General features: G+C 41.2%; 2 long non-coding RNA genes across 2 annotated transcripts in view; one reads left to right on the top strand and one right to left on the bottom strand.

The window, feature by feature from the left end:
- The window catches only part of LOC132252177 (uncharacterized), a 40,567-nt gene that overhangs the window by 2,447 nt on the left and 22,472 nt on the right, over nucleotides 1-15,648 (bottom strand). The window lies entirely within an intron of this gene.
- LOC109284410 (uncharacterized) lies at nucleotides 3,148-4,870 on the top strand. The gene is made up of 2 exons (XR_002091861.2): nucleotides 3,148-3,813; nucleotides 4,605-4,870. It is a non-coding gene; the product is annotated as an uncharacterized LOC109284410 (long non-coding RNA).

Here is a 15,648-nt window from a genome sequence, read left to right as displayed (position 1 = left end):
TACTTGTAAGACTTCTTGAATAACCTGTTGCTACCAAAAGGTTTTGCCCACCTAATTTTCCCATGTGACACTCAACGGCAAAGCAAGTCTGCCTTGTATTATGGAGAGAATCATTCAAATGATATACAGTTGCTCCTCTGTAACTGCAAACCAGAAATCAATCCAACGTAATTTGTTTCTGAAAGGAAAGGCATAACATCCTGTGCTATGCCACTGAAGGTCAAGCATCTGCATTTTGGTGTTTTTGGCATTGATTTAATCCATTGCTGACTTATTGCTGTGGAATACACAATGCCTATCTAATGCTGGATAACTTTGCAGTACTACAGCAGATGGATATGTGCAGTTTGCCATTCATTAGCTCTGTCATTTAATTATTTCCTATTTATTTAGTCTTGTTCTAAAGCCCTTAAATTTCTTATAAAAATTCCATTAGTGCAGAAGGATAAATAGTGTTATAGCACCAATAAAACAGAACTTCCTTTAAACAAAATGACAGAGAAAATAATGTTAACATACATCTTCAATAATTATTTCCATTCGTGACACAATTAGCTTTATTTTTAAGTATTAGTAGGATGAAGCTGTCTGAACAATAGGGAATCATGGTTCCATTTTTATATACTTTATTCTAGTCAGAGTAAAACCACCTAATACACAAATACACATTTCAAGCAAATATGACAGAATGAGGGCATTATGATTCTGAAACTCTGTATATTTGGAAGGGTTAGTCAATTTAGCCAAATTCTTACTGTAGCTTGGAATTTATACACTGAATGTCATGCTCAAAATACAAGAGCAAAACAAGTAGAAATCCTTCATTAACTCAAGTTAAAAATCAGGAAGAAGCCCCTTAGAAATTAGACATACATCTCAGAACCCCAATCAGCTGCAACAGAAATAATCCATCTTTTAATCCTTTCCTATGACTCATTCCACTGTCACTACCTGCTTTCCTTGCTGATAGCCAGGGCAGAAAGAAAATCATATGTACAGGTATATGTCAGGTGCCGCGCGGTTCGTGCTGCTCTGGGAGCTTCTTACATGTGGGCAGTTACATGCAAATTAAAGCCAGCACTGTCGGGTCCCTCTTCACTATCAAGGGTCCTGCCATCAACGTCAAGTCTGAACACAGGGAGCCCAATCCAAACATGATTCAAGTCAATAGGGATCTTTCCAATTATTTCAGAGTCCTCTGGATCAGGCTCCAGGTCTCTGACCATATTTGTTAAAGTCAATTGCCATATAAAAACACTAGAGCCAACAGTCAGTGATGCCGTACGTGGAAGGGAGCAGCCTACTCCGGCGGCCCATGCCCACTGTGGGTGTAAACAGGGTATACTGTGCGCCAGAATCATGAGCAGCCTCTGCAGCTGCAGGGTCCATACCCTCCCGCAGACCATGATGCTAATATGGGCCTTGATATGCCCTCTTTTTCCTAATATGATCTTTTCAACCTAATCTGACTATTTCGATGTACTTCATAAAAGAAGCAGCTGCTACTTAGTTGTAAGACAACAGGCTAAAGAGAACATTATTGAATTTTCCATGGGCAGACGAGAACTCAATGGGTGCATATACGCGTCACCCTACAGTGATGTAGCGATGTGCTACATTGCCATATGACACGCTATGGCGATGTACTGATCACATGACTCTACATGCGATCATCAGCTATGCCACCGTAGCAGCACACTCCCTGGTTATAGTGTGCCACTGTGTCGCCATAATGGCAAAATCTAACCACGCGCTGTGAACTTGGTGCAGTAACCACCCATACTGCACTGTGCTTTAGTACTTCCAAAAGGAAGTACACTACCAAAACATGCTGCTGTAGCAACATCACCATACAGAGATGTGTACACATGCCCAATTTGTCCTAAATATACTCAATATATGGAATTATATTGGCACAGAAAAGATAGCAGGGACTTCCTTTCCATTAACCACTTTATACTATGTTAAAAACAGTAGGGTCTTATTCTTTCTTATTGGTAGTAGGAGTAAGAATTTGAAGTAACATTATACCAGACAAGGCTCTGTGTTCGGATGTGAGAGAAGCATCAGGCCCATTGCTGGACCATATATCAAGGCCCAATTTGTTCTTGAGAGATTTGCTACCATTATGTCTTGAAAGTCAGCGAGAGCTTAGTTTCTATTTCACAAGTCCTGATCATATCAGTTAGTCCAATGTTACAGTTAGATTAACTTACTTTCCTAACTTTTCAGAGAAAAGGGAAAGGAGAGATAAGAAAGAAAATATCATGAAGAACTTCAAGAAAGGGAAAAAAGGGCAAATGAAAGAATAGAAGATAGGGACAGGTTAAGTCCCAGAGAAGTAATATAGAGATAGTGTTATACGGGAAAATAAAAATGGAAAGGGATATGATGCAGGTAAAAGGAAAAAAGCAAATGACTTGGATTAACCAGAGTGGTTCAGTGCAAAACCTTAGTATTTCATTGTCTTCCAAAGCCTGCCTATTGACCAGTATAGCACATGTTATAGGGCAAACCCCTTCACATTTCTTTTGCAACTGAAGCACAGAGTAATTACTTCTATTATGTCTCAAGTATTCATGGAAATTCTAGTCTTTTTTCTAATCCTCCTGTGAAAGATTTAGTTATAAATGTAGCACTGTCTCCTGTTATTCTCACTTGAATTTTCTCCCTCTATGCAATTAATACACAATTGCCGGTATTGTAAAGGGAATTATTATATAGCAGCCTGGCCTAGATCAGACCTTTAAGTACTAAAAATGATAAGGACCACCACCTGTTCCAACCAGGTGAAGATTTAGCCTATATCCCTTAGCAATCCAGCTTAGAAAGAGAGGGTTCATAATAATAAAACTAGTAAAGTGCCCCACTAGTGGAAACTGGCATAGCATCTTTGGAGTCGATACACCACGTTGAAGACAATGGACTATATACATAACCTATACCAGTGAATGATCGGTTACACATCCCTTAGCAATGAAAAACTATTTTTCATCATTTCTAGTGATATTTAGACTTAGAAAAAAATTAAGAAAAATATTTTAGTAAAAAGAACAGCATACAATTCCTGCAGCTTAGACAAAATATTTCTTCACTTTCTTTGCTTTTCCTCTTTTTTAAGTAGGTTCCTTCCTCTTATCAGTAGGACATCCCTTTATCCATGTCTACATTTCTGGAGGAGCAGGTGCAGGACCCAAGAATGGTGAAGGTTCTGTTACGGGATGTGGTTATTGTGGGACGGGTGGAGATGTGTTGGCAGGTTTTACATTTCTTGTCCTGGCATGATCTGGATCCATTCGGTGTGCTTTGGGCCACAGGAAGCTTGCTTCTAGTGATGAGGTTGGCAAGGTTCAGTGCCTGTTTAAAGGCTAGGATGAGTGGTTTGGGAAGATCTCTTTAAGAATGGGGTCTTCTTCTAGTATAGGTTGCAATTGTTTGAGGATTTTCCATATAGGTTCCAGGAAAGGATGGTATGTCATAACTAATGTTGTGTGATTCGTGGGGATTTTCTTTTTGTACTGCAGCAAGTCTTCACATGATATCTGGATGCCTCTTTCAAAAGTGCAACCTAGCAGCTTTATTGTGTATTCCAGAAGAGCTCCTGGATCTCTGTGATGTCTGTATCTATTACATCACCCTCTTTTTCTCATCAGACTGTTCTTCCGGAATGTCCTTCCCTGGAGCATTACCTGGTATCCTCACTGACCTTGCAAGGGGGTGGCAGGTCCCTAACCACTGTGGCATCCAGATTGGCTTAGTAGCAGCATGTACAATGGCAGCCCCAAATCTCTTGTTGGACCCTTTGGCCTTCAGGTGAGACAGCCCCAGTTCTTCCCCATTTGCCAAACATTGCAGCTTATTCCTGTCATGCACCAGCCTTTTTGCATCTCCTTTTGCAGATTGAAACAAATGTTTGTCTTCTTGTAGAACCTCTATTCTGGGGCTCACATTGTATTTTCTGTCTTATGGGCTGAGGAAATATAACATTTCTTTCCTCTCTGGCAGCACATGCTTTCGTGGCAGACTGGGTGCATCTACACATGCACAGTTACTGTGCAGTAACTTAGGTTACTGCACAATAACTAAAAATTACTGCTCAGTATGGGCACGTGTCTACATGTATGTGCCTGTACTGTGCCTCACTGCACAGTAACCCTGTGTGTGGACTGACTTGGAACTCACTTTAGTCCCAAATCAGTCCGCACACAGCATTACCGTGCTGTAATGCCTGCACGTGTAGACATTGGCGTAAAAACCACTTACTGTGCAGTAACCTACTGCGCAGTAAATGCATCTGAGTGAGTAGGCACTCTAACTATACCAGCAGCTGTATGCCAGCAAAAATGCTAGTGGTAAAGCACCCTAGTACAGCTGTGGCCTAAGAGAAGGTGTTGGGAATTCCCCCCACTGTGGGACAGTTCTTAGACTTCAGTGAACTCCATACAAAAAGTCACGAAATCACGTTCTAAAAACAGCCTCTGCTGCCCAGAATGAAATAAGCAGTGCAGCTTTCCCCATTGTATGGTGATTACACACACTGTGTCCATGTTGGATGTATCAGCCTAAAACTATTTATCCTAAAAATCTTTCTTCTCTTTCCCTAGGAATCAGAAGCTGAGCATCAGATTTTGCACTTGAGAGTCTTCAGCCCATTTGTATTGAATTTTTTCTTAACTGTTGTCTTTGCTCATCTTTCATCCCAGAATTCAGTTTTCCTCCCCTTGCTCCAGGGCTGCCATCTGGTACTAGCCAGTGATTCAATTCTCTCCATCACTGGTAGAAGTAGGAAAGACAGATTCATCTGAAAGTACATATTAAACTTGCAAGTCAGTGCTTTGGTTTTCCCAGATTAAAATCTTCCCTATTCTTATGAAGAGTACTTGTGTCCCATTTCCTACCCAGATCTGTTGGGGAGAGGGAGCATGTTAATGTTGTTCCTAAAAGATCAGTGGGTGTTGGATAATATACCCTACCTTGCCCCTCTGCTATGTAGAAAAGTACTGCTACTCACCATTTACTGTCTATTAGCCAATGAAGAATCTGGCTCACTATGTCAATACAGTCTAGCTACTTGATCAAAAAGGGGCATTTTGAAATTCCTGAGGGCTGACTACAGTGTGATAGGCTTTTATATATGCACGTTTTACTTGATTCAGCTAAAATCTAAATCTGAATCATAAGGAGTTTGTGACGTTTTTCATCCATAAAAGTATAAATGTTCTTGTGTAGAAACTACTGAAACTAAGACAATTATTATTATTGTTATAAGATACAGAGAACTGCAATACAAAAGCTCAAAGAAATATGGAACTGTAGGTTATAACGTGGGTGCTCTGTTGTAATGGAGTTGAACTTTGTGATTTGGTCATGCTCAGAGTTTGCATTAACAGTTTGTGCAGCTAAACCAGCTGAGCATTCGTGATAACATTCCTAAAAAAAATTGAAGTTAGAGGTAACAGAATGAAAATGTAATCTGTACTCCTGAACCTTAATAATTTATGAACCTATTAGCAGCCAAGAGATGAAACTTGCCAAGTGGACCAGGGAGAGTGTCCATGGAAGAGATGTCAGTTCCTTTTTTTTTTTTTTTTCTTCAGGAGGTCACATCTAGTGCAACCCCCTACTCAAAGCAGGACCAGCCCCAACTAGATCATCCCAGTCAAGGCTTTGTCTAGCTGGGTCTTAAAAACTTCCAAGCATGAAGTTTCCACAATCTCTCTGGGTAACCTGTTCCAGTGTTGTACTACCCTCATAGTGAGAAAATTCTTCCTAATATCTAATGTAAACTTCTCCTGCTGCAACATGAACCCACTGCTCCTTGTTCTGCCATCTGCCACCACTGAGAACAGTTCAGCTCCATCCTCTTTTGAACCACCCTTCAGGTAAATGGAGGCTGCTATTTGTCTAGGTCTTCCAATTTGTCTAGGTCTTTCTGTGATCAAATGTTGCATTTGATCTTTGGGTGATAGAGACTCTGTGGCAATATAGGGTATGGGTGGAAAGGGACAGAACCAGAGATCAGCTGCATTCACCCTGCCCTACCTTCTGCCTCACTTCAGACTAACACAGTTAACCAACTTCATCCTGTAGGGCTATCAGAGAGGACATCTTAATTAAGTCATCTCCAGGGTCTCTGCTACAACTACAAGGGGAGGCAGCTACTGGCAACAAGAACCATACCGCTGAAGAAATTCAAGCAGGGCAGGACTGAGAGGGAGAATAGCAATAGAGATACTTTTGAAACCTACTGCTTTGGGAACAAAAGTCTATCATCTCTCCATGTTTCAAGCATTCAACTCTACTATGTGGCTCTTTCCATTCTTTTCATCCAACTGGAGCATACAAAGAAACCAGGTCATGTCTACACATGAATTTACGCCATCTTGAATTTACTGCGTAAGTGGGAATAAGCCGGTGTCTACACGCACAGGCTTTAAAGCGCATTAACACTGTGTATGGACTGACTTGGGACTAAAGTTAGTCCCAAGTCAGTCCACACACACAGTGTTACTGTGCAGTAAGAGGTCTACATGTGCGTTACTGCACAGTAACTAATCAGATGTACATCTGATACCTATGTGATGCAGGTATTAAATTTATGCTCAAGCTTGCCTAAGTCGCCATATCTACTGTGCAGAATGGGCATGCACGTGTAGACATGTGCCCATACTGTGCAGTAATTTCAGTTACTGTGCAGTAAATAAGCAAGTGTATACGCGCCCACAGAGGTTTCCCAAGGATCTTTCTTTTATGGTTCTCATAACCCTTTCCAATGAGATGGGGTTTTCCACAAGAAGAACTTCTAGAAGTGTGGTGAGATACCCATCATTAGACAGATGGAGAGAAACCTGGGCATAAAATATTTCCCTTACCATGCTTCAGAGCCTAGGAAGTCAAAACAGCACATTCAAAAGCCAGATTTTATTTACAACGGAATTCAGCATTTGCAGCATTTTGTGAATAATTGTCCTTCCAATGCTAATCTGCTGGCTATTTATTTTTGCAAATGCTTCCTTGGAAAACTGTTACTCCCAAGTGTTTGCAGTGTAAAGAAATTATATCCCAGTCATGGTTCTTAGTATTCATTTTAGTCTTCTATTTGCAGGTTGTAAAACCAACTAAGAATGTACAGGAAGTACTGAGTAATAATATGTGGTTGCCTGCCCTTTACAGTTCATTTGGTTTATCTGATGGGCATAATTAGGGACACAATTACCATTTTAGCATTCAAAACCTGTTTTCTCACTGCAAGTCACACTTTCTCACCCTGTGTCACACTTACCCCCCAACAACTCTGCTCCTTCCCATACGCTTCCTCTTCTCACTTTCAACACAGTGGCACAGATCAGAAGTCGCCCCTTGAATGACACATCTATTTCCAGAAATGCTACCCAGCATGCCTTATGGTTGCACCATCAGGCCCAATGAAAATTAAGATTAACTTAATACAGAAGGTGAATGATTTAAAGATGGTCTTTTAAAAGCTGACTTTTAGTGTCTTCAGTTAAAAATGCCCCAAGCCTGGACTGCACCCTGCATAGACAGAAACCAGGGTAACTTTGTAGGCAAAGGAACTCATCCACATAGAATAATCTCCCTTAATTTGATTTAGGAGGATAACCCAAGTAAGCTGTACACCATTTGAAAAGGAGGACTGGGCCATTTATCAAGCAAAGGAAATATGCTGTATAACTAGTAATAACTGCTAGTAACCCCAGATGTTTATGCTTGGTTTTATTGATATATCAGGAACATTTTACTATGCAAAATACAGAGTGATAGATACAAAAAGTGCAACCTCAAGCCATCGTTAAGCAAATTAAGCCATCCATTAAAACATACTGACCACTTTCAATAGATTTCTTTTTCCTATTTGCGCTGGGTTATTTGCCAGAAAAGTGCGACTATCCATTATCAAGCATCACTTGTTTTTAAGTCTGGGGCAACATTTAAATGGCCCTGCTATCCATTAGATACACCCTGGTCTGGAATTACTTTCAAATAAGCGCTATTGACTTTTGTATAAAAGGTTTGTAAATATAGTGGATGAACAAGTGAAACCGCATTTTTTGCCTTGGATTCTGAACTACCCGGTGGATGTGTTTCACATTTGAAAAGCTTTCCTTTTGCCAGCAACTGCAGAACTTTCTACAAGGTCAAGAGCATCCTGCTTCCCTATGAAGAACATGAGTTGCAAATGTGAAGGTTGATATGCTAGAAAAAAGACATTAGTTTTGTTTTATCAACCAGCAAACCATGTTTATATTGCTTATCTATATGAAATGATACTAAAGCACTAAAAGAGAATAAGGCTGGCACAAATGGGGGATGTGACCACAGATCAGCTATCTTACTAAGACCTGGCAAATAAAGTTGGTTAACATTCAACTCCTGCTAACGTTAAAAAAAAAAAAAGCTTGTGTGATTCAACCCTGTCACTCTTTGTGGCAAGTTCATTGGAAAAATAAATGATAGAATAGTTTTGCAAAAAAGGAATGATAATTAACAATCAGTATTTGTTAATGCATAGTTCTCTCTCTCATAGGTAATTTTAAAGTGTGCCATTTATCTGTTTTTCTTTGATACTAGCTACAATGGGTCCTAAAATGAAACTATGCAAAAATAAACAGACTGATGTTGTTTGAGTGAGATAACCTATTTCAGTGAACTATCTGAGAGGTGTGGGTGCCCACTGGGAGTCTACATGAGGGCATTTGGTCTACAGCAAAAATGACTAGTGGATGCCGCCATTGTAGTCGTTGGCAGCACTATCTAGAGAAGGACATCACTGAACTCTGATCCTTCAAAAAGAATGAGTACCATAAGCGAAACAGTGCTACAAAGATAGGTTAGGAAAAGGTCTGTTTTTTGACTGCCATGCAATGATATAGATTGCTTAATTACTAGGATCATAGGAAAGTAGGTCTGGAAGGAGCCTCACAAGGTCATTAAGTCCAGCCCCCTGCTCAAGACGGGATCATCCCTGATTAAACCATCCCAGCCACATGGCTGTCTAATCTAGTTCTGCAAACTTCCAAAATGTCCATAACTATTCCAATGCTTGACCGCCCCCATAGTTGGGAAGTTCTTCCTAGCTGCCAACCTAAATTTCCTCTGCTGCAGTTTGAGGCCATTGTTCTTAGTCCTGATCCCGACAGCCACAAAAAACAGTCTATGTCCATCTTCTCTAAAATCACCCTTCAGGTATTTGAAGACTGTTATCAAATCCCCTCTCAGTCTTCTCATCTCCAGTCAAATAACTAGTTTCATAGTTTCATAGTTGTTAGGGTTGAAAGGGACCTCAATAGATCATTGAGTCCAACTCCCTGCCAGTGGCAGGAAACAGTGCTGGGGTCATATGACCCTCACCAGGTGCTTGTCCAATCTCCTCTTAAAGACCCTCAAGGTAGGGGAGAGCACCACCTCCCTTGGAAGCCATTTCCAGATTCTGGCAACCTTTACCATAGTTCTTTCAGCCTTTCCTCATAAGTGTTGCTTTGCAGGCCACTAATTATTTTAGTTGCTTTGTACTGAACAGTTTCCAAACTGCCGACATCTTTCTTGAAGTGTGGGTCCTAAAACTGGACACAGTACTCCACAGCACTCCTCATCAGTGCTGAATAGAGTGGAAGAATCACTTTGCTTGATTTGAAAAGTGACACTCCTATTAATACAACCGAGTATCCCATTGACTATTTTTTTGCAACAAGAACACACTGCTGCCTCATATTCAGCTGCTCTAATTGCTGATGATGAATGAAGTGGTTAATGAAAGAGAGATTGGACCAGTGATTTCTATACATTTGCCCTCCAATATTTACACTTCACTACTGTATTATAAATTGAATTGGGACCAGAGAAGATTTTTGGAGACCAGTTTGACTTGTCCTATTTCCAGATGTAGCTGGAAAGATGATCCTTTACCTTTTGAACAAGTTCAGGTTTACAGCTCTAGGAATTAGGTATGGAGAAGGAAGGGCATTAACCTATTTGTGGTGAAGGAAGAGGGATGAATGAATAAGGAGTTTGCTTACAAGATTAGTCTAATAGTGTCTAACACAGGTGATACTGCAAGCATGAGAACAGACAAAACTATTTAAAAATATAATAGATATAGAAGGGTGATACATGAGGAAGGAGATGAAAGACGGGAGTTTTGGGAGGAATGTGAATGAGGATTAATGTATCCAAAATTATGAGACAGAAATTTTGGATACATTAGTCTTTGTTGATCTTCACCCAATGGCAGTTACCACTCATGGTACCCTCAGTAGTATCTTTCCAGAGAAGGAATGATCTTCAGAGAAGTAGTAACTAGTTTTCTAGTTAAAAGTTTCTCTTATAGGATGTGATAATGGGGATGAGTCCTCTTCCTGGGATTCAGATACCAGGTCAGGATCCCTGGCAGATGGGATCAGGTGAACAGGCAGCTTAGTATCATTTTATTTGATATCGTATCCTCCCAGACCTGTGATCTAGAGCTGACAGCCTGGGTTACACAAGCACAGGTAGGTGATAACCTTTCTGACTTATGGAGTTGAAAGGATTCCTGGGAGAACAAGAAGTTGAGGAAGATGATGGTGACAGGAGTCCGGCATATCTGCTTAGAAGTAATATCGCAGGCTGAACACAGAAAGGAGACTGAAGGAAAGACATAATGTATATGTGTGAGTCAGAGACTATAATCTTGCAGAAACACCTTAGCAGAGAATTCTAATGGAAGAGGAATATCTGTTACTGTAGTCATTAAAAAAAACAAAACAAAAACACAAGGAGTTGAAGAAACAGGAGTGACTGTAACAGACTATGCCAGACTGCCACAGGCTGTAAGTAGTAGTATCAAATGAAGTATTGAGGTCAATGAAGATGAGCAGAAGAAGAGAGCCATGAACAGACCAAAGTAGTTAACTAAGCATGGGACCTCGCTACTCAGAAAGGTGCAGGAGCCAGGCTGGAAACAGCTGCACAGAAGGGGGGAAGCGGCAAGGTGGAGCAGTGACTGACAAGCTAGCAAAATATTCACATGCAGAAGAACTGAATATTAGCCCCAATGTGCAAACAGCTCGGTTTCAAATGGAAGCTCTGACAGGCAGATGAGCTGTATTTTCCCCATCGATGTTAGACGGACTTTCCACAGTACTACACTATTTGTGTACCAAAGGGGGGGGCGGAGCTGTTGGTTTTCGGGGGAGAGGGGGGCGTTAATTTTTTGCTGTCAAATCATATGGAAGGGATAAAACCTACCTTTTCACAGTATGTAAAAATAAACAAGTACTATACCAATACAGTAGGCCTGTGCAAAGCGGCTAGTATTTGCTTTGGATTCAAATTTGGCCGATTCAGGGAACAGCAATTCTATTTGGTGATTGCCAAATCTGATTTGTAGACTTGGCCACTGTGGAATCGGCTCAATCTTCAAATTGGACAGGCCCCATCCCCTGCCTCTCTCCCAGCCCTGTCAATTCCTGCCCTGCCCAGCCCCAGCTCCTGGCTCTTTAAAAAAAAGAAAAAAATGCCCTGCACTCACCAGCTGCTGCCAGGGCGGGGTGGGGGCAATCCCCAGTGCCCCCCACTGCCCCATGCTGCATGGGGAGCTCTGCCACAAGCCCCTATCCCCTGCCAGCTCCTCCCCCCCCCCATGGCTGCCCTACCTGGCCCCAGCTCCCAGTTCTTTAAAAAACAAAAGAGAAAGCCTCACACTCACCTGCTCTTGCCACCTTGGGGACATGGTCCCCACTGCTCCCTACTGCCCTGTGCTGCATGCAGGTGCTCTGCCATGAGCCCCCAGAAGCCACAACAGCCACTGCAGCAGCCAGTGAGTGCAGGGCTTTTATTTTTTTTAAAGAACCAGGAGCTGGGGCCAGGCGGGGCAACCATTGATAGGCCTGGGAGAGCAGGTGGGGACTGGGGGGCGCTCAGGAGGGCTGGGGGAGCAGGCAGGGGATGGGGCCTGTTGGGGGTCCCCCTATGGTCCACTCTCCTTTCTTCCAGCCCCCCCTCCCCCCACTACTTCCTGGCACAGAGTCCAGGTCCAGCTCCTTGCGGCAGTGAGTGAGGACTGACTGAATCTCCAAAGATCTCTGAATCCTTTCCAAATCAATTCAGAGAGCTTTGAATTGATTTGGACCTTTTTATTGGTCTCCTGATTTGATTCAGCTTTGGAGATTAGGCCGCTGAATCAGGTTGAATTTCTGAATCGAATCAGCACACAAAGCTTTGCACAGCCCTACAATACACCAGTTTACCAGTAATTTTCTTTGGCAATCATCTTCCATGAATGTATTATCTGCGGGTGCAAAGATGGCTGATGAAGCTGATCTAGGATCAACAATTTTCTAAATTTATGTAGCTAAAGCAATGCACACCCTTGCATGAACCTACTTTAAGTGATTTACATAATCATTTTAGATTGATTTGGGATTGGCCAAATTAACTATTCTATTTAAACCACTGTGACTTTGTGTGTGCAGACAAGGCCTGACAAAATGCTTCTAACCCCACTCAGCCACTGATTACTTCTACATGGCCTTGTAATTCATTTTTATGCATGTCTTCCTCCCCCAGTCCCAGCCCCTCCCCACTAAGTACTATGAATCATTTTTAGCTCAAAATGGTTTGTTGTTCTTAAAAACAAAGACATAAAAAAACTTAGAAGTTGACTGTTTGGTATAAAATCAAACAGCACAAACCACCAACAAAATCTGCATTTTTTCCCAACAGAAAACACTGCCAACTTCATTCCAACTTGGTGGGGCACCTGATTTATGATTTCAACAGTTTTTTCAACTGAGATAAACATCTACTAAGTGTTGACAAACTAAATCAAGTGGGGCTCATCACCCTTAGCAAAGGATTCAAACCAGCTGCAAGAGAAACTTCTTTCCTTGCTACGTATTAACACGTTTCAGCAGAACTGTTATATTCACATTTGGCTACAACTTCCTTTGGCTGGAAAAAGTTGAAAAGTTTAATCACACATGGCGTGGGATTCAGTTCCTAGTAAAGTCTCACTTCCATGATAAATTTAAAAAGGACAATACAAAGACTTGAACTGAGACTCAAGGCTGATACACTCTTATTGTGTAATCTTGCCTTAGTGTGATAAGATAGCATTTTTTATTATATAAAGAGGAGCATCTTCACCAAACATAGCAAAAGAACAAAGAAAACTCACGGTACTAATCATATCAAAAACAGAAACTTAGGTTTCGCACTTGTACCTATGACCAAATCATTTCCAATTGTATAAAAACACATGTCAGGCTGTTGTTCTAAAATTACCAAGTATCACAGTGTTACGTTATCCTAATGGGATTTTGCCCATGATGAGGGCCCTTAGGCTTCAATACAAATAATTAATAATAATGTATTCTGAAATAATGGTTTGAGTGAAATCCACAAATCTACTTTCTCCCACATGCCTCTTGGGGGAACCATGATAATGATGAGTGGAGCTCACAAAGGAGTCAGGAATGGCAACTGAATTATAGCAGTCATTACCATTTACTTGTTTTATTAACATTGAAACTAAGGCCCACAGAGAGGCACTAATTTGAACTGGGAGGAAGTGGTTATTGTTAATATAATATCAAAAGTATCATCATAATACACAATCTTGCTTTATACTGAGAACAAACGTCTGATTCCAGGAGCTCATTTTCTAGGAGATGTATTTCCAAAGGGACCCGTCATTTCATTTTCTGCCTAGCATTATTTTTTTAAGCTCAGTCTTTCCATGACATTAGATTATTGCAGCCTTCTGCATTTAACTTAACTTGGTACTTTCTAGCTGTTGTGTCATCAAACTTCTGTTATTCCATTTCTAGCTGCGTTTTGGCTTTTAATTTTATTTGCAAGCCTAGCCTTTGCTTTCAGCCTGTATTTAAGGGCTAGGTGTGCAGAAGTGAGCTAATTTTCTACAGGTTTCTAGATGTTATTTGTACAGGATATTCCTAACCAGATATGGGCAGACTCCTGGTAACACACTGGAGGAGATGCATCATAATATAAAAATATATATATTCAACAATTGTTGTGACTTTCAGACAATAAGGTTAAGTTCTAAAAGTTTAGTGTTTTAAGAAAGAAATCTGCAGACTCTGCAGAGCTTTTGAAATGGTCTTCTGAAAATCTTTTTTGCGGATGCCTTAAATGAGGTTTTCTTCATGGAAAACACATTTTGAATAATTTTGCCAAAACCTATACTGTGGCCGCTTCTACACAAGACTCTTACCGCACAGTAACTTGTTGCTACTACTCAGTAGCTCATTATCATGGGGCACAAACCGTGATGCAATGCTACTGCACAGTAGTGATGAGCTACTGATGAGTGGTTATGCAAATACTAAATGTAGTCGGTGGGTCTCATTTTCAGTTAGGTCTGGAAGACCAAAGGAACAATACATGAACAATTCTGTGCTGAATTTGCACATGCCACTTAATGTTAAATTAAAAAAACAGTCCCTGGAGTAGAAAATGGACCTACAGCCCCACCACTCCCCTTCCAGCCCTCCTTCCCCCCACGCACAAACTCCAGAACAGCCTTAGGCCAAGTAGCTCGTGCATTCTCCTGGGGGGGAAAGAGAGGTGGACACTAGAGATATCAACAGCTGTTGCAGTCCCTAGATTTAAGGATGAACTCTGCCATGACTCCTTGATGGGTCTTGAGATGAATTAGAGATCTGGATACAACTCAAATATTCTACTCTAGCTACTGGCCTATTGTACAAGAAGATGGTGGCTACCTCACTTCCACCCTCCCCGCATCTTTTCTTTTTAAAAAGAAGTGACCCACCCTTTCATTTTTTGAAGGAGTGATTTAGACTCCTCTTTTTTTGGTTAAATAAAGTGTCCTTGTCTCTGGACTTGGATACCTCTCTCCAGAACAGGGTACCAAGCTCTGAATACTGATGTGATGCAGATACCTCCCTACAGTTATGTGCCTAAACCTTGAAAAGGAGCAGGATTTAAGATACATCCCTCTTTCAACCAGCTTCCTATTGCTTTTCTACACAATCTGCTGAGTGCCCTGGATCTCTTTCGGAAGCACCTAATCCTCCCTCTGTCTGGTATGGGGGAGTCTGCTTCAGGAGCCAGGTGACTACAATTTAGGCAGCACCCCTAAATTTCATTGCAAATCTTGCTTTAGGTCTCTAACGCGTGCAGACCTTTGCCCGGTGTGCATCATTTCTTTATGATGTAGACTCTGGTCTTGTCTGTACACAAATTGTTCTGGACTTTTAAAACCAATATAAAAAGGACTGTCTCGTTCTTTGTTTCTGCTTTTCCTGACTATCACCACCTGCTGCCTCTTGTCCTTTATTTGGATAATACAGTTTTCTGGGGAAAAGACCACTGTTTTTTTGGTTCTGTACCTATCCAGTGCCTAGTGCAATCGGCTGGTGGTCTATGACTGGACCATACAAATAAATAATAAATCTTAGTTTGTGGACAGTCGCACCACTTGAAGTGCGTATTAAATTAGTTTAACTTACTTCACGATCAATTTAAGTTAAGGTTATTTAAGACATTCTTTAAATGACTTAACACTGTCTGTGTTGGGAGTCAGGAATGAACAGATGTAACTAGTAGGCTTCTAAGCCAATGCAGTTAACTCGATGCAAAAAAAAACCCCAAACAACTGGATGC

Source organism: Alligator mississippiensis, chromosome 8 (genome assembly GCF_030867095.1).
Source record: "Alligator mississippiensis isolate rAllMis1 chromosome 8, rAllMis1, whole genome shotgun sequence".
In the NCBI taxonomy this organism is placed as follows: Eukaryota; Metazoa; Chordata; order Crocodylia; family Alligatoridae; genus Alligator; species Alligator mississippiensis.
Note: the sequence above shows the minus strand (reverse complement) of the source record. Positions and strands in the feature narration are given on the sequence as shown.